Consider the following 19222-nt stretch of genomic DNA (forward strand, 5'->3'; position numbering starts at 1 on the left):
TTTAAGGTTATGTATATTGACAAAATATTTCTTGAATATGTTTTCTTAGATCCCTTTTTTACTCACTGATATTTTAGTATGCATTTATAGGTGTGATAGATTTTAGAAATAGACGTATGAGTGTTGCCAGCATTGGTGCAGAGGTTGGGGGTCAGCCTGTCAGTGCTCAGACCATACGCTACACACTTCATCAAATTGGTCTGCATGGCTGTCGTCCCAGAAGGAAGCCTCTTCTAAAGATGATGCACAAGAAAGCTTTGCTGAAGATAAGCAGACTAAGGACATGGATTACTGTGGTCTGATGAGACCAAGATAAACTTATTTGGTTCAGATGGTGTCTAGCGTGTGTGGCAGCAACCAGGTGAGGAGTACAAATAGAAGTGTGTCTTGCCTACAGTCAAGCACGGTGGTGGGAGTGTCATGGTCTGGGGCTGCATGAGTGCTGCTGGCACTGGGGAGCTACAGTTCATTGAGGGAACCATGAATGCCAACATGTACTGTGACATACTGAAACAGAGCATGATCCCCTCCCTTCAGAGACTGGGCCGCAGGGCAGTATTCCAACATGATGACAACCCCAAACACACCTCCAAGACGACCATTGTTTTGCTAAAAAAGCTAAAGGGTAAAGGTGATGGACTAGCCAAGCATGTCTCCAGACCTAAACCCCATTGAGCATCCTCAAATGAAAGGTGAAGGAGCACAAGATCTCTAACATCCACCAGCTCTGTGATATCGTCATGGAGGAGAGGAAGAGGACTCCAGTGGCAACCTGTGAAGCTCTGGTGAACTGCATGCCCAAGACGGTTAAGGCAGTGCTGGAAAATAATGGTGGCCACACAAAATATTGACACTTTGGGCCCAATTTGGACATTGTCATTTAGGGGTGTACTCACTTTTTTTGCCTGCAGTTTAGACATTAATGGCTGTGTGTTGAGTTATTTTGAGGTGACAGCAAATTTACACTGTTATACAAGCTGTACACTCACTACTTTACATTGTAGAAAAGTGTAATTTTTTCAGTGTTGTAAAATAAAATGATATAATAAAATATTTACAAAAATGTGAGGGGTGTACTCACTTTTGTGAGATACTGTATGCCAGTTGACTTGCTGTCATTTTTAAATGTGATATCCCACTATGCATAATGTGAGTGCATTATATGTGGATTAGTTTGGTTTTCATAAAGCTTGTCATGCGTTACTGCACTATCGGTATTTTCTTTCTCTTATACACATGCTGTTTTATGGAACATCACTGAGGAGTGGACATCAGTTGTGGATTATTATAAACACTAGAGAGGATGTTTGCTTACTTTGCCAATATGAGAATATTTGGCGGTTTTAGTTTTGGAGTTGACATCTGATAGGAAGTTGTGTCACCTATGCAAGTCAGTGGTGTGGTAGACAATTGCTGGAAGAAATGGAATCATCATGGACACTTATGCTTTCTACGTTTTTTATTAAGAACTTTTTAATAATATTAGAACCTTTACTGGACTTTATTCACTTGCTTTATTCACAGGGGTTTATTCATTTGTAGCACCACTATCTACTATATCCATATTTCTGCTCTCTGGTAGATACAATGTTATTACTTTTATGTTAAAGTAGCAGCTGTTCACAGACATATATTTACAAGACCATATTGCATAGCGCAGTGGTACAATCTTTTTATAGGCGCACTTTGATCATGGACCCTGTGGTTGTAAACATTTGGTTGAGCAGCCATACAGGTGTACATATATGTGAAATAACTCACTAAACAACCTGTGCAAAGGTAATTGTTATTTCGGGTAACTGCGGCTATCAGTGGTCCATGACTCATACACTATATGATGCCAATCTGAAAAAAGATCTGTGCTTGCCCTATAAGCATGTGTACGAAAATGTGATGCAGTGGTAAATAATTATTCAAAAAATGCCAAATCATCCAGAAACTCAGATGTACATAAAACAAATCATTGCATTTATGTCTTTTTCTTCAAATATATACATTTGATAAAAATGTACAATTTCATCTATCTCAACATGTATAGCTTAGACAAAAAAGATGAAAAAAAATTATAGTGCAAAATCAAATAAACTCTAAAGTGCAAAAGGCCATATAAAGTGCATTTTAAGATCTTCAAAATGCTTGTGTGAAAAACTCTTGTGCAGAAAATCCTCTATACAAAAGTGACTGGTGTTCTGTGCCAAAAAGACTCCACATTGCAATCCTCCAGCTGCTGTCAACACCACTGTCCCTACCAGGGACCTCACTTACCCATAGGAGTTGACCCTTTGAGCACATACTAAGTAGTGATGAACCGAACACCCCCTGGTTTGGTTCGCACCAGAACACCGCGAACAGAGGAAAAGTTTGTTCGAACAAGCGAACCCCATTGAAGTCTATGGGACTCGAACCTCAAAAATCAAACTGCCTCATTTTGAAGGCTTAAATGTAAGTTATTGCCCCAAAAAAGCTTATGGGGGTCCGGGTACTGACCTGGGGAACATGTAGCAATGAAAAAAAAGTTTTTAAAAACAAATCGTTTTTAAATGAGCAGTGATTTACTGATTTTAATGAGGCTTAAAGTGAAATTATAAAAATTAAAAATTTCTTCAAATATCGTGCCTGGGGGGTCCCCTGAATGTGCCTGTAAAGTAATGCATCTCTACAATGTATGTAGCCTGCTGCAGCAATACTGACATTTCTAAAGCAAAAAATGTAATGTACAAATATACATACAAATTTCAAATTGCATGTACTTCTCATATGGGTGCAGAAAAATTGAGCCTTCATGTCGTCATATGCCTTGTCAAGCATGTGGTGCCCAAGTGGCTGGTGTTCTGGCCACTCTTAAATCCGCTTTAGACAGATGTTGCAAACAGCAATGCTGTGGTCTACTGCACAGGTTCTGAAAAAAGCCCACACTAATGAACATTTTGTAGTCTGTGGGGATTTTGCAGCCCCCTGCACCTGTGGAGCTCTGTGCTGTAACGCAATAGGTTGGCTACTGCAATGGCGGCACCTGGAGCACACCCTGCATGGTTAAAATTGTGTGTCCTCCTCATCCTCCCCCTCCTCTATCCTGTCAGGCACCCAAGTACAGTGAGTGACCTCATCATCCCCTCCCTCCTTATCACTGGAGCAAACTTGGCAATATTCTTCAGCTGTGGCAACATGACTGCTGGTCTCTTGTCCGTCATTGTCACCCCCTCTCATGCGTTATTCCCTTCATCTACCTGGGAAACAACATCACTGCTTTCAAATTGCTGCGCATTATCCAGGAGCATGTCACTGAAACTATGATCAAATAGTTCAGGTGACTTCTCCGTGCATTATGGTGGGGCGACTGAAGGAGTAGCTGTGGAGAAGGAGCCTGTAGAACAGGCCAATTTGGCATCTGCGATTGAAGGCAAACTACTGGGAGCGTTGGTGTCAGAGGAAGAGGAGGATGAGGATGGCTTATTGATCCACTCCACCAACTCTTCCACATGTTGTGGCTGAATAGCACGGGCAGCACCAGAAATAAAGGATGGGCGTGCCCCACCTGCAGAGAATGCACTATGTTGACTGTGACCACCACTTTTCACAACGGACACAGAGGCTGCTTGCCCTCTTTTTTCATGGCCTGTGAGCGTCAGCTTCTCTTTGTTTGCCTTTTGGACATGATGTTGATACAGATCAATATAGGGTATATGCAACTGACCAACAGAGACTCAATGACCTGGTATGATGTAATTGATAGCCCTATAGATGAGCTGTGGTGGTTATAGATGTACGCAAGTGACCGAATATCAATACTCTCACTGATATCTGATGTAATCTATAATCCTATAGATGGATGGTCTGTGATGCTTATAGAATGTTCCACAACTCAGCAATAAATACTTTGGCTGATATCTGAACTGATCTCTATTCCTAGAGGTCTGTGATGATTATAGACTGTTTCACAACTGACCAATGAATACTTTGGCTGATATCTGAAGTGATCTCTATTCCTAGAGGTCTGTGATGATTATAGAATGTTCCACAACTGTGCAGTGAATACTCTGGCTGATATCTGAATTGATCTCTATTCCTAGAGGTCTGTGATGATTATAGACTGTTTCACAACTGACCAATGAATACTTTGGCTGATATCTGAAGTGATCTCTATTCCTAGAGGTCTGTGATGATTATAGAATGTTCCACAACTGAGCAGTGAATACTCTGGCTGATATCTGAATTGATCTCTATTCCTAGAGGTCTGTGATGCCTACAGAATGTTCCACAACTGAGCAATAAATACTCTGGATGATATCTGAAGTGATCTCTGTTCCTAGAGGTTTGTGATGCCTATAGAATATTCAACAACTGAGCAATGAGGACTCTGGCTGATATCTGAAGTGATCTCTATTCCTATAGGTCTGTGATGCCTATAGAATGTTCCACAACTGGCCAATGAATACTCTGGCTGATATCTGATGTAAAGAAAGAAATCTCTCCCTACCTCACACACCTACCTAACCCTCCCTACACTGCTACTCACTCACTGGTGCTGCACTGTTTGATATGATGTAAATAAATAAATCTCTCCCTACCTCATGCAGGTACCTGGCCTTCCCTACACTGCTAGCAATGTCTCTGCTTTGTTTGACAAACTCCAAAAAAAATGACTCTCTCCCTGCCTCAATCACGTGCCTGCCCCTGTTTAATGCCCACACAATGACACTACACACTGCGGCTGCGCAAGCAGCCTTTATGTAGTGTGGGGCGTGTACTTGTCCCCTCAGCCATGATTGGCTAAAGGCAGCCTGCCTTTAGTCCAATCATGGCAGAGATCATTTGATTGGCCAAAGCATGAGGTCAGGGTGAATGCTTTGGCCAATCACATAACTTGCTGCACACGCGGCGCGCATGCAGTGCATTATGGGAAACTCAAATTTCCCACGAAGAAGCACATTTGTTCGTCATTCGACAAACGATCGAAAGACCGATGTTCGAGTCAAACTTAGCCTCGATTCGAACTCCAAGCTCATCCCTAATACTAAGGAAGGTCAAAATGGGACTTCTTTCACTGGTTTTGTACTGTTTATACTACTGTCCAGGAGACAACACTTAAAGCGTTTGTTACCCCCCAAAAAAATGTATGCTTCTGTTCCTTTAATGTGCAAGCTGTAGCATAGTGCTTTTGTTTTTTTTTATTCAAATAGCCCTTTCTATCTCCTAAATTACCTATTTTATCCTGCTTGGTCCTGACTGCTCCCCTGAGAGCAGACCACGTTTATCATGGCTGCTGTGCTATCAGATTGTGGTCAGGGTACGTGTCTCCATCACTGCAGCTCTCCTTTGTGGGTCTCTCCATCTTCCCCCTCCTCCCCCTCCTCCCCCTCCTCCCTCCTCCCTCTCCCTCTCCCTGACAGCTCATAGTCAGGAGTGAGAAAACTATCTCCTTCATGCCCCGCTCTGCTCACCCCTCTCCGCCCCTCTCCTCCCCCCTCCCCTCTCCTCTCATATAGACTCACACACTGATCACGAGTCTAAAAAAATGCCTGTCTATCATTAGTAAACCCATCCCACCCGCAAATTTCATTTTCTAGCAGTCAAAATATTGATTTAAAGCATATATATGTTCTTTGTATTATCTGGTATATTAAATATGTAGTAACCGCGCTAAAAATCAAAAAACCTATAGCTGCAACTTAAATGTGACAAACATCCCAAAAGTATATTATAAAGAAGCTGCGCTAAATGAAAATCCAAAACGTGAAGTTTCGTAGAAAGTCCTCATAAAGTCCCATGCACCAATAAATGTATAAAGTGATGAAAATCGTGAATATTATAAAAAGTCCAAATGCATCCAGAAATTGACTCCTCGGAATAAAAGATTGGATTATATACTGCTTACCAGAAATAGCAGATATGTTCACCAGATAAAGGATGATGATACTCCAAATCAAAGGCAAATCCTCAGGGTAACCCTCAAGGCGGTATTCAAGGCCACAGGCGTTGCATCAAACTCAACAGGCATCAATCACGTGCACATAAAAACATAAATCTCATAGCGTGATACTGAAATAGATCCCTCATGTAAATAAATAAAGAAAGTGCTAAGTTTAGTGAGAAACCACCACCGACATCTCAATCTGCTTACCAGATATAAAACAGTGATAGCATAGGGGAAAGGTAAAAACTTTCCCCTAAGGTAAACACTTCACAAATTCCATGCGATAAATACTGTCCGTGATTGTAACCGCCACCGACATATACTACTGCTTACCAGAAGGAATATTAGATATTGCGGATATCATCCAGGACTCAAGAACGGCTGACAATGATGCCCCTCAGATATAGGGAAGGACCAATCTCAATTAGAAGGAATGTATCCAAGGCCTCCAGCATATATTGGTTTAAATCACATGCAGAAAAGGAAAAGCTCCATAGCGTAAAACCACAACAAATTTATTTGCCAAATGATAAAGGTTACACTTACAAACAAAGCAAGGGATAAGCGCTAAATCAAAGCCGCCGACTGGTCAGCTCCAAACACCCAAACAATTTGTTGTGGTTTTACGCTATGGAGCTTTTCCTTTTCTGCATGTGATTTAAACCAATATGTGCCTTTGATTTGGAGTATCGTCATTGTAACGGACCGTTTCAGCAGACAAGGGGTTAAAATCTGTTTAGGCGATATGCCCCTTTCTGAGAGACAGGCACAGCTACTGCAGAACACCAAACTCCCGAACTGGATACAAAATAGCACTCCAACCTGGAACCTCACGAATAGCTGCTAGCAGACGAACAGGAAAAGCATACATCAGCTTACACTCCTAGCAATCAGTCTCCAACAGCATACAGTGAATCCCCTCAATAACGAGACAAGGCTCTGCGTTGAGGTTAAAACAGGAACAACATTTACTGGAAGAACACAGCACACTTTTATACAGAATTTGGAACATCCTTCCCCCAACAACCGCTTTCCCATTGGTCAATTGCACAGTACCTGCAGTTCCCAATAAGGTCCTCTCCAGCCATGCAAATGAGGGCTTGAAAATGAGTCAGCAGTGATTGGTCAGATAACTTGACCAGAAGGACTGCCATGCAAATGAGGACTTGAAAATGAGTCAACAGGGATTGGTCAGATAGCTTTGGCCAATGCAAGGAGACAGAAGCCCCGGGGGGCAATCAATGTACACAATAGTCAGACACAGAACAATGGTTCCCTAACGAGCCCTCAATACACATTTCTCTGAGTGTCAATAAAACCCTTAGCAGACAACAGGTGAGGTCATTAGCACACCTGACAATAGGTGAATGGAGAGCCACCTCAGACAGTCCGTCTCCTCAGAACTTCCTGTAATGACCATATTAGGAGTTGACTTCCTGTTCAGAGACCTCATGGCAAATGGGAAAAAAAATCTTCATATTACAAGGGAGACATTATTCCTGAATATGACTGTCCCATTTGTAGTAGTCCAAACCATATTTTCAGTGTTCACCACCCTCCTGGTCACCCTGCATCCATAACAGATGCAGGGTGACTTAAACATAAGAAAGCCACACAAGGCTGGACATAGTGCCTCCCAACCTCTTTAAAGGAATTTGGGGTCCACAACCCCCATGCCCAAAGTGACTCCTTTCACAATCATCCTTTATCTGGCGAACATATCTGCTATTTCTGGTAAGCAGTATATAATCCAATCTTTTATTCAGAGGAGTCAATTTCTGGATGCATTTGGACTTTTTATAATATTCACGATTTTCATCACTTTATACATTTATTGGTGTATGGGACTTTATGAGGACTTTCTACGAAACTTCACGTTTTGGATTTTCATTTAGCGCAGCTTCTTTATAATATTATCTGGTATATGTCTGATGCTATTAAACATAATAATTTCTTGTTATTCGTTTTTTTTCTTTTTACATGTCATGTGACCGGCGTGGCGCCAATCAGTGCTGCACGGCCACAGGGTCAAAGATTGCAGATTCCTCTTCTGATGTATCTTGCATACGTTGGAAGGAATCTGGGCCCCTCCTACTGTGTTCCTTTGGCTGCATAGAAGGAAAGGAGAAGGGACACGTGACCGCAACTGTAAGAATAAAATAGAGGTATTTCCCATATGAAAACAAAACAAAGATTAACACTGCACTGCTTATATAATAATGTATGTTATGATACAGTAATCTGGGCCACTTGGGGTAACAACCACTTTAACCGGTTCCCCACCAACCGCTGCAGATATACTGCGGCAGGCTGGCTCCTACAGGCAAATCGCTGTACATGTAGGGTGCTCGCCTGAAGGCCACTAGGCCGCTCATTCTTGGGGAAGCCAGTGCGGGTGTTAGGCGGCTCCAATTGCTGCCTGACACCGACGATCTCTCCCGCTGAGGGAGAAGGATGGTCGACTGATGTAAACACAGCCGTCCGTCCTTCTCCCTGCAATGATCACAGAGGCTATGTGATCCTGCTATATAGGATCGCATGTCTCTGTGATCATTTCCCAAGCCCTACCCCCCCACAGTTAGAATCACTCCCCTAGTCTTACATTTAACCCCTTGAGCACCAACAGCATTAACCCCTTCCCTGCCAGTGTCATTATTACAGTAACAGTGCATATTTTAAGCACTTATTACTGTAATAATGTCACTGGTCGCCGCCTTTATTAGTAAAAAAAAAAACAATAAAAATTACATAAATCAAACCAGCAAACCAATCAAAATACGCTTATTGCTATTTTTTTTACCAGAAATATGTAGCAGAAAACAAATTGTCCTAAAATGTTAAAAAATTTAGATTTTTAATTTTTTTTTTGAGAATGTGAAAAATATTGTTTTTTTTTCGAAATTGTCGCTTTTTTTTGTCTATAGCGCAAAAAATAAAAATTGCACAGGTGATCAAATACCAGCAAAAGAAATCTCTATTTGTGGGGAAAAAAAGACGTAAATTTTGTTTGGGTACAGCGTTACACGACTGCGCAATTGTCCATTCAATTAATGCAGTGCCAAATCGCAAAATAGGGCCTGGTCAGGAAGGGGGCAAATCCTTCCGGGGCTTAAGAGGTTAACTGATCTTTTGACCTAACATAAAAATTAGGTTTACCGAGCTCTTCCCTAGGGTCTCTGCTAAAAAAAAACATATATAACGTTTGGGGGTCCTGAGTAGTTTTCTAGCAAAAAACGATGATTTTTACATGTAGGAGCAAAGTGCCAGAATTGGCCCAGTATGGAAGTGGTTATGGCTCCAGTACCCGGAAGTGAGGTCATGACATCGCTTCCGGGTTTCTACATCAGAGACCCCATCAAAGCCGAATCCAGCTTTGTTCAGTCTCTGGGTCTTCGGCGGGACAGGAGACCAGGGCAAGCCGGAGAAGGCAGCGGTAGGGAGGGGGGGGGGGGCTCCCCTCCTGCTTCTTGTAATACCAACCGAGTGAATGAAAGAATGAAAGAAAGCTCTAAACAACAATACTAGGGTGATGCCTTTAGCTGCAGGTATCACCCCAGTAACCCCTCTGAAGCCGAGGCTGCATATTTGCGCTCTGTCGGCTTGAAAGGGGTAATGCATAGAATGCATTAAGATAAAAAAAATCCTTCTGCCTTTACAATCCCTTTAACTGGCATTGCATGGTTATGTAACACTGTGTGCAAATTAATGTTTATCATTTTTTATCACACAAATGGAGCTTTCTCTTTGTGGTTATTGATCAACACTGGTTTTTTTTATTTTTTTTGCAATATAAACGAAAAAAGACTAAACATTTTAAATAAAAATATATACATTTTATGCTTTCTGTTATAAAATATAACAAAAAAAAAGAAAAAAAATGAATTTCTTTATAAATGTAGGCCAAAATGTGATCTGCTACAAAGCTATAAAAGCTACACTGAGATGGGGGTTATCAGCGACACTGTGTTAATGACACTGGCTGAGAAGGGGTTAACGTCTAGGAGTTAACATCTAGGGGCAATCATGGGGTTACCTGTGGGTGGTGAAAGGGGAAGAATGGAATTGTGTTATCACCATCCACACTCTATTCTTCTCTCCAGTGAAAAGGGAACTAGCAAGGAATGGAACTTTAGTCAGAAAATTTCAGCGATTCTAAAAGCAAAATTATAATTTCTAAAAATGATCAACATGTTATACTCGACTACTCTGTGTAACGGTTTTGTACAGAGCAGCCCCAATCCTCCTTTTCCCCCACTGCCACTTGCTAAGAGTGCAACCATGCATGCTTGCTCGTGCAACCTGCACAGAAAATGCATGGCAACGCCCACTGGTCACTTTCATGGTGGCATTGAGGCTCTGTTCACATCTGCATGTTTTGAAATGCCAGTAACCTCGCACTTGCATTACCATGTAGGCTACATTCTCATATGCGTGTTTCCAAATGCTCAGCGACCTGCGGCACACTTGTGTTACCATTCGTTCGCATCTGCACATTTTATGAATGTATGGCAACCCGCAAGAAAACACACGCTTTTCTGTTTGTTTCAAAAACGCATGGCAATGCGCGTCATGCTTGTGTTACCACTCGTTTCCAGCTGTGTGTTTCTAAATATACAGAAACCTGCAATGAAAAATGCATGCCTAGCTCTATGTTGCAAGATCGTGCAGCAAAACATGTCATGCTTGCATTACTATTTAAGTCTGCATTCTCATTTACATATTTCGGAATGCAACTAGCACGGAAAACACATACTTTGTCATGCTTTTTGAAAACACCAGCAACACGCAGCGTTCTTGCATCACCCTTCGTTCATTTCTGCGTGTTTCTAAATGCACGGCAACTCACAAGAAAGTGCAAGCTTTGGCGAGAGTTTTAAAAATGCGTGGCAACACACAACTCGCTTACATTACCATTGGTTCACATCTGCCTGTTTCTGAATGTACGGCAACCTGCAATAAAAAATGCACGCTTTGCCATGCGTTTCAAAAACATGCAGCATTGTGTGTCGTGCTAGTGTTAACATTTATGCTATGTTCTCATTGACACATTTATAAATGCGCAGCAACCAGCAAAGAAGGCATGTGCTTTGTCATGCATTTCGAAAAAATGCAGCAATGATCAGTGCTTGCGTTACAATTCATTAGCATCTGTGCATTTCTGAACACACTGCAATCCACAAGAAAATACATGCTTTGCTGTGCGTTTTGAAAATGCACTTCAACGTACATCGTAATTGTGTTACCATTCATTTGCATCTGCGCATGACCTACACGCTAACACATGCTTTGCCGTACGCTTCGAAAATGCACGCTGTGCTTGCGTTACCATTCGTTTGCATCTGCACATTTCCAAATGCACGTGTTCCAAGAACACAAAGCAATGCACATCGTGATTGCCTGACCATGCACGTTTCTAAACGCATGGCAATCCACAAGAAAACACAAGCTTTACCATTTGTTTAAAAAAAGCACGGCAATGTGCATGGATTTGGGGGGGGGGGGGGGGGGGGCTCCACACTGTTTTTTTTTTTTTTATTTTGACACAGAGTTTCCTTAAAAATCTATACCAGACCCAGACAGCCCGGCATAGATTTTGGGGGGGACCCCATGACATTTTTTTTTTAAATTCTGTCATTCTGTTCCCCTTTACTACTTAAATACAGGGCACTTTCACCCCCTTCCCACCTAGATCAGTTTTCGATTTTCAGTGCTCATTGTCATTTACAGTGCCTTGCGAAAGTATTCGGCCCCCTTGAACTTTTTGACCTTTCGCCCATTTCAGGCTTCAAACATAAAGATATAAAACTGTAATTTTTTGTGAAGAATCAACAACAAGTGGGACACAATCATGAAGTGGAACACAATTTATTGGATATTTCAAACTTCTTTAACAAATAAAAAACTGAAAAATTGGGCGTGCAAAATTATTCAGCCCCCCTTAAGTTAATACTTTGTAGCGCCACCTTTTGCTGTGATTACAGCTATAAGTCGCTTGGGGTATGTCTCTATCAGTTTTGCACATCGAGAGACTGAAATTTTTGCCCATTCCTCCTTGCAAAACAGCTCAAGCTCAGTGAGGTTGGATGGAGAGCCTTTGTGAACAGCAGTTTTCAGTTCTTTCCACAGATTCTTGATTGGATTCAGGTCTGGACTTTGACTTGGCCATTCTAACACCTGGATATGTTTATTTGTGAACCATTCCATTGTAGATTTTGCTTTATGTTTTGGATCATTGTCTTGCTGGAAGACAAATCTCCATCCCAGTGTCAGGTCTTTTGCGGACTCCATCAGGTTTTCTTCCAGAATGGTCCTGTATTTGGCTCCATCCATCTTCCCATCAATTTTAACCATCCCTGTCATTGCTGAAGAAAAGCAGGCCCAAGCCATGATGCTGCCACCACCATGTTTGACAGTGGGGATGGTGTGTTCAGGGTGATGAGCTGTGTTGCTTTTACGCCAAACATAACTTTTGCATTGTTGCCAAAAAGTTCGATTTTGGTTTCATCTGACCAGAGCACCTTCTTCCACATGTTTGGTGTGTCTCCCAGGTGGCTTGTGGCAAACTTTAAATTACACTTTTTATGGATATCTTTAAGAAATGAAGTAGAATAGGAGGGGACCAGCGATATGGATTATTCCAGAGAATATTATTTTCAAAATAGGAAGCAGCCACCAACCAACCCCTAAAAATTAGGGGTCAAGTATTGTAAAAAAAGGGGGGGAGTAGTTGGAATCGGCGCTACCTAATAAATATATGGTAAAACAGTGGTATATCCAGACCATGGGGTGTCACTCTATAAAAATGTGCAAAATAAAGTGCCAGTGCCAGTACACCGCTCCAGTAGACGTCCAATGACGAAACGCGTAGGACAGTACTTTGCGTGGTTGGAATGCGGAAGCTCCTCAGCGCTGCAAATTGTACTCTGAGTCGATCGGCTACTGCTTCACCGTGAGTTGCTACTATCTATCTTGTAATTTATCCAGTATATACTGCACTATGGGGCTCCTGTGTTTAAACACCCAGATGGGATCTGCTTGTCTGTTAGGATTTACAGGAGCAAAATCTGGGAGTTTGTTACGGACCCCTCTTGTGGATATCCCTACAGCCACTATTGGTATCTCCATTGAAGGATGGGATCCGCTTGTCTTTGAGGATTTTCAGGAGCAAAATCTGGGAGTTTGTTACGGACCCCTCTTGTGGATATCCCTACAGCCACTATTGGTATCTCCGTTGAAGGGTGAGTGCGACCCCTAGTGGACAATTGGAATACAAGCACTTGAGGTTTTATCACAACCACTTTTCACCCATTTTTCAAGCACAGCTGTCTTTGAGCTATTTTATTCAACTTTTTACCAATAATTATTGATTTTATTACTATTATTATATTCTGTCACTTCACATTAAATACTTTCACCAGCACTTTAGTTTTTAGTTTTACCTGCACGGTTTTATTGATTCAATACACCTTTGCACTGGCAACACTTGCGCTGTTGTGGAGAAGTTTAAAGCCGGATTTGGATACAAAAAGATTTCCCAAGCTTTAAACATCCCAAGGAGCACTGTGCAAGCGATAATATTGAAATGGAAGGAGTATCAGACCACTGCAAATCTATGAAGACCTGGCCGTCCCTCTAAACTTTCAGCTCATACAAGGAGAAGATTGATCAGAGATGCAGCCAAGAGGCCCATGATCACTCTGGATGAACTGCAGAGATCTACAGCTGAGGTGGGAGACTCTGTCCATAGGACAACAATCAGTTGTATACTGCACAAATCTGGCCTTTATGGAAGAGTGGCAAGAAGAAAGCCATTTCTTAACCACTTAAGCCCCGGAAGATTTTACCCCCATTCCGACCAGGGGGTATTTTGCGATTCGGCACTGCATGACTTTAACGGACAATTGCGCGGTCGTGTGACGCTGTACCTAAACGAATTTGACGTCCTTTTTTTCCCACAAACAGAGCTTTCTTTTGGTGGTATTTGATCACCTGTGCGATTTTTTGATCACGCGCTATAAACAAAAAAAGAGCGTAAATTTTGCAAAAATAACAATATTTTTCACATTTTTTTATATGAAATTCCCCAAAAAAAAAAGTAAAAATCAAAATTTTTTAACATTTTTCGGCCAATTTGTTTTATGCTACCTATGTTTGGTAAAAAAAATCGCAAAAAGCGTATTTTGATTGGTTTGCGCAAAAGTTATCGCGTTTACTAACAAAGAGAAAGATTTTTGTCATTTTTGGTGTTTTTTTTTTTAACGCATAATGGCGGCGATCTGCGATTTTTTTTTCGGTACTGCGACATTGCGGCGGACAGATCGGACCCTTGACTGACATTTTTGACACTTTTGGGGTTACCAGTGACATTACTGCAGTAATCAGTGCTATACATATGCACTGTTACTGCAAAAATGACACTGGCAGGGAAGGGGTTAACTTTATTGGACAGGGAGGGGTTAAGTGTGTCCTAGGGGCGTGCTTTCTACTGTGTAGGGACATGGCTATTGGTGTAAAAGCAAAGATCAACCGTTCTACATAGTAGAACGGTCAGATCTTCACTTTTACACAGGGAGAACTGACAGGCAGCTTGTTTACACAAGCTGCTCTGTCTTTCTCCCTTCACAGGAGCGATCGTAGTGTGGCCGGCGGACATCGAGTCCGCCGGTCACACGCACTGACTTGCCTGTGAACGAGCCGCGGCGGGCGCGCGCCTCGGCGGGCGCGCGCCCGCCCGCTATAGGCTCGCAAGTCAGTGACAGGCGAGTGACGTACCGATACGTCACTCTGCCTGGCCGGGGCTGACCGCCGCAGTATATAGTCGTGCGGCGGTCGGCAACCGGTTAACATTGGCGTCTATGGGAAATCTTGGAGAGCTTGTTATGGCACTGCTCACGAACTATAAGTGACAGGGACACAAAACTTGGGAAGCACCGGGAGGGGACCCAGGACTACAACATATCCATGCATTTTAAAAGTGAGGTATGCCTGTACACTACACTGATTGCACTAAACTGACTCAACACACTATCCACTAACTACCTTCCTAATTTCTATTATTACACACTATACACGGCTGCCATGTAAGCAGCAGCCTTATATAGAGTGAGGCGCAGCCTTAGCCCCCGAGCCATGATTGGCTAAAGGCACCCTTTCTTTGGCCAATTTTGGCTCTGACAGGACATTGTGCTGTTATTGGTCAAAGCATACAGGTCAGGTGCATGCTTTGGCCACTCATCAGCAATCAATGCACTACAACAGCGCAGTGCATTATGGAGCGCTCATCGGCGGGCGAACTTCCCGCCGATCGCCCCATTTGTTTCTGTGTTCAGCGAACACATGAACAGCAGATGTTTGAGTCAAACTTACGTTTGAACATAGTGCCCATCCCTACCCATCATCAGCACAGCTATCTTTAAGAGCAGGCTGTATTTATGTGTATATGAAGGAGTTTCCTTGTGGAATAATGCTGTGATCTGTGAGGTGGGACTTGGGAGGTTTGGACTCTTCCTGTAGATGTGACTGGGTTTCTGGAAATTACATAATTTACATAGCCTGAAAGACTACAAAGAGGAGTTTTACAGACTTCAGCTGCTGCAAGAAGTGGCTGTGGAAGGGACGTCTATCAGCAGGATATACAGAGTATCACATGATAAAAAAAACACAACTCTACCCAGAATATCGGGGGATCTGCAGACAACGGAGCAACATGGTACAGAGGTATGATCTATTCTGGGATCGATCATTCTATTCAGTTCTAATGAAAAGAAAGTTGGAGCTTTAAATAGGCAGCAAATAAGACTTGTATGGCCTTGATCTATAGATACTGTGACTGGTGTGGTGGGGATTAGAGACACTAGGAGTTGGTGGCAGTGATTAGGGACACTGACTGTTGACAGTATGTAAAAATAAATGTATAATTCTTTATTTTTTTTAATATATGTTATATTTTCTTTTACATATATATATATATTTTTTTTTTTTCATACTGTCACCATAGCAGTGAAGTGTCACCATAGTGATAATGTACTATTCAGGGAAAGCAATTGGGAGATCATTTTTTTTTACACTATACTTTTTTATTACAGTGATGATCACTGTAGCAGCAATCATTTAAACTGCCATGAATAGCTTTCATTTATGATTCATTGTTTACTATTGTGGTTACAGCTATCACATGGTACAGGGCTGCTTTGATTGGTTGGTACCATGTGATTACTGTGACCACAATAATAGGCAATGCTATCAAGAATGAAAGCAAGTAATGGCAGTTGTTTACTTGTATACAAAAAAATATAAAGGAGGTCATGGGACATTGAGTGAGGCCACCCACTTAGCAAGTAGATATATAGAGTACATATGTTAACAAGTTGGTTAGAGAAAAAAAACAATACAGCAAAAATAAATGCAAAAAAAAAACAATTCCTGAATGAAGTAAAAATATATATGTATTTGATAATTTACATATAACAATTAATGATGGATACAGTAAATACATAATACAATTACATGATAATATATATATATATATAATTTTTTTTATATATATTATCATGCAATTGTATTATTTATTTACTGTATCTCTCATTAATTGTTATATGTCAATTCTCAAATACATATATATTTTTACTTCATTCAGGAATTTTTATTTTTTTTTTTTGCATTTATTTTTGCTGTATTGTTCTATTTCTCTAACCAACTTGTTAACATATGTACTCTATATATCTACTTTAGTTAAGTGGGTGGCCTTACTCAAAGTCCCATGACCTCCTTTATATTTTTTTGTATACATATTTAGGGATGGAGGCCCCCCCTCTGTGGTTGCTCCGGGTCACTAAACTATTTTTAGGTTGTTTACTTGTGACCATGTGATCACTTTGATTGTTCACAGCGATCACATGGTACCTGGACCAATCACAGTAGTTTAGTACTGAGCACCATGATCCGTGAGTGGGAGGATGTACAGGTAATAATAGAGCACTCATCAAGCCTATATCTAGATTGGAAGGGCAGGAAGCAGTTAATTGCTACTTCTGCTGCTGCTGCTTCCTGCCTGCCTTTCCCCCTAGACAAAGATAAAAGAGCCATATGAAAATAAAAATAATAATAAAAAAAATAACTTAAGTAAAAAAAGAGGGTTTCAGCCTAAAATGTCTATACAAAGAGGGGCCCAGACCACCAGACTTGTGGATGGTTAAAGATTTTGTGCAGCTCCAAATGGCAGCTGATGTTTCCTGCCTTTTGGAGCTGAATTGTCCAGCCACTGTCCAATATTCGTAACTATTTTCTCACAAATATTACAAAACACTAAACAATATTTGTACCTATTTCCTCTCATATAGTACTTTTTTTGTTGCCTGCTTTGTCTTATTCTATGTGCTGCCCGTGCAAGAGCCTGCATGCTGTACTGATGCCAGCCAATTTCTACCAAACACATTCCTGAGCTATATTTTTAATATAATATTTTGTGAATAATTGGAAATAATGGGATGGGATGGGGGTTCAGGGAATGTGGGGTTGTGGATTTGAAGTGTTTTTCTGTACATTTATTTTATTCTGTGTACTTATTATTAAGCATTTATTATTAAACATTTAAGCCCATGCAGTATGGTACTATGATTAAAAAAGATCACAAACTTAACTATTAAACTGCTTTTTCTACTGGCCAAATTGAACACAATGAAGGACCTTATTTTTTTTTTTTTTTTTTTAATAGTAAACATACTTATAGCTTTAGGATCTGTTATAGCTGCTACTTCCTTATAAAATTAGGTATCGTAACTAGAGATGTCCCGAACTGTTCGCCGGCGGACAGTTCCCGGTGAACATCGCTTGTTCGCGTCCGCCTTTGCGGGCGAACATATGCGATGTTCGGTCCGCCCCCTATACTTCATCATTGAGGCAAACTTTGACCCTGTACCTCACAGTCAGCAGACACATTCCAGCCAATCAGCATACCCTCCCTCCCCCACCCTCCCACCTCCTATAAAAAAGCAAGGGCAGCATCCATCTTAGATCATTCTGAAGCAGTGTGTTATTGAGAGCAGGGAGAGTGTTGCTGCTGTTAATAGGGACAGTTGTTAGTCAGTGTTCTCGGTCCACTCCTGCTGTGTAAGGACAGCATCCTGACAGCACCCCAAAAAGCCCTTCTTAGGGCTGGTATTTGAGTAATTTTTATATATATATATATATATATATATATATATATATATATATATATATATTGTCCCCAAAAAGCCCTTTTGAGGGCTGGTATTTGAGTAATTTATATATATATATATATATATATATATATATATATATATATATATATATATATATATATATATATATATTGTGTGCAGTTGCCTGCCCGCCATGTGTGAGAGGCCACAGACCCACATATCTATTGTCCCCAAAAAGCCCTTTTGAGGGCTGGAATTTGAGTATTTTTATATATATATATATATATATATATATATATATATATATATATTGTGTGCAGTTGCCTGCCCGCTGTGTGTGAGAGGCCACAGACCCACCACAGACTGTACTGTGTGCACACCACACTCATTTCGGGTGGCACAGGCACAGTACCTTGCAGTTTAAAAAATATATTTTTTTTTCCTCTGTCATAATTGCAGTGTGTGTCAGGTCCACAGAGTGTACTGTGCCCACTGCAGTGCCCACCACTGATATATATACGGTGGCACAGCAGCTTGTTGCAAATTGAAAAGAAAAAATATTTTTTATAATTGCAGTTGCCTGGCCTGCCAGTGACTGTCAGGTCCACAGAGTGTACTGTGCCCACTGCAGTGCCCATCACTGATATATACGGTGGCACAGAAGCTTGCAAATTAAAAATATATATATTTTTTTTATAATTGCAGTTGCCTGGCCTGCCAGTGACTGTCAGGTCCACAAAGTGTACTGTGCCCACTGTAGTGCCCACCACTCATATATACAGTGGCACAGCAGCTTGAAAATTAAAAATATATATATATTTTTATAATTGCAGTTGCCTGGCCTGCCAGTGACTGTCAGGTCCACAGAGTGTATATGAAGATAAATCTATGCGCTACCAAATGAAGAGAAGGGAACGGAAAAAGAGGAGGTACCAATATAGAACAATGGAGCACCAGAAATCTGCAGCTAATTTTGTAGTGTCCCCACATACAACAAGATAAAATAAAGAGTAAAAATCAGCGCAGATATTCTAAAACCGGTGAACCATAGATATCTAAAAGTAGATCTTTAAAATTAATCAATAATTCAAAATCAATAGTATAAAATCAATACATCAACCTTCAGATAAAAATGACAAAGGTGCTT

This window comes from Pelophylax lessonae (assembly GCF_965119305.1).
Source record: "Pelophylax lessonae genome assembly, chromosome: 4".
NCBI lineage: Eukaryota > Metazoa > Chordata > Amphibia > Anura > Ranidae > Pelophylax > Pelophylax lessonae.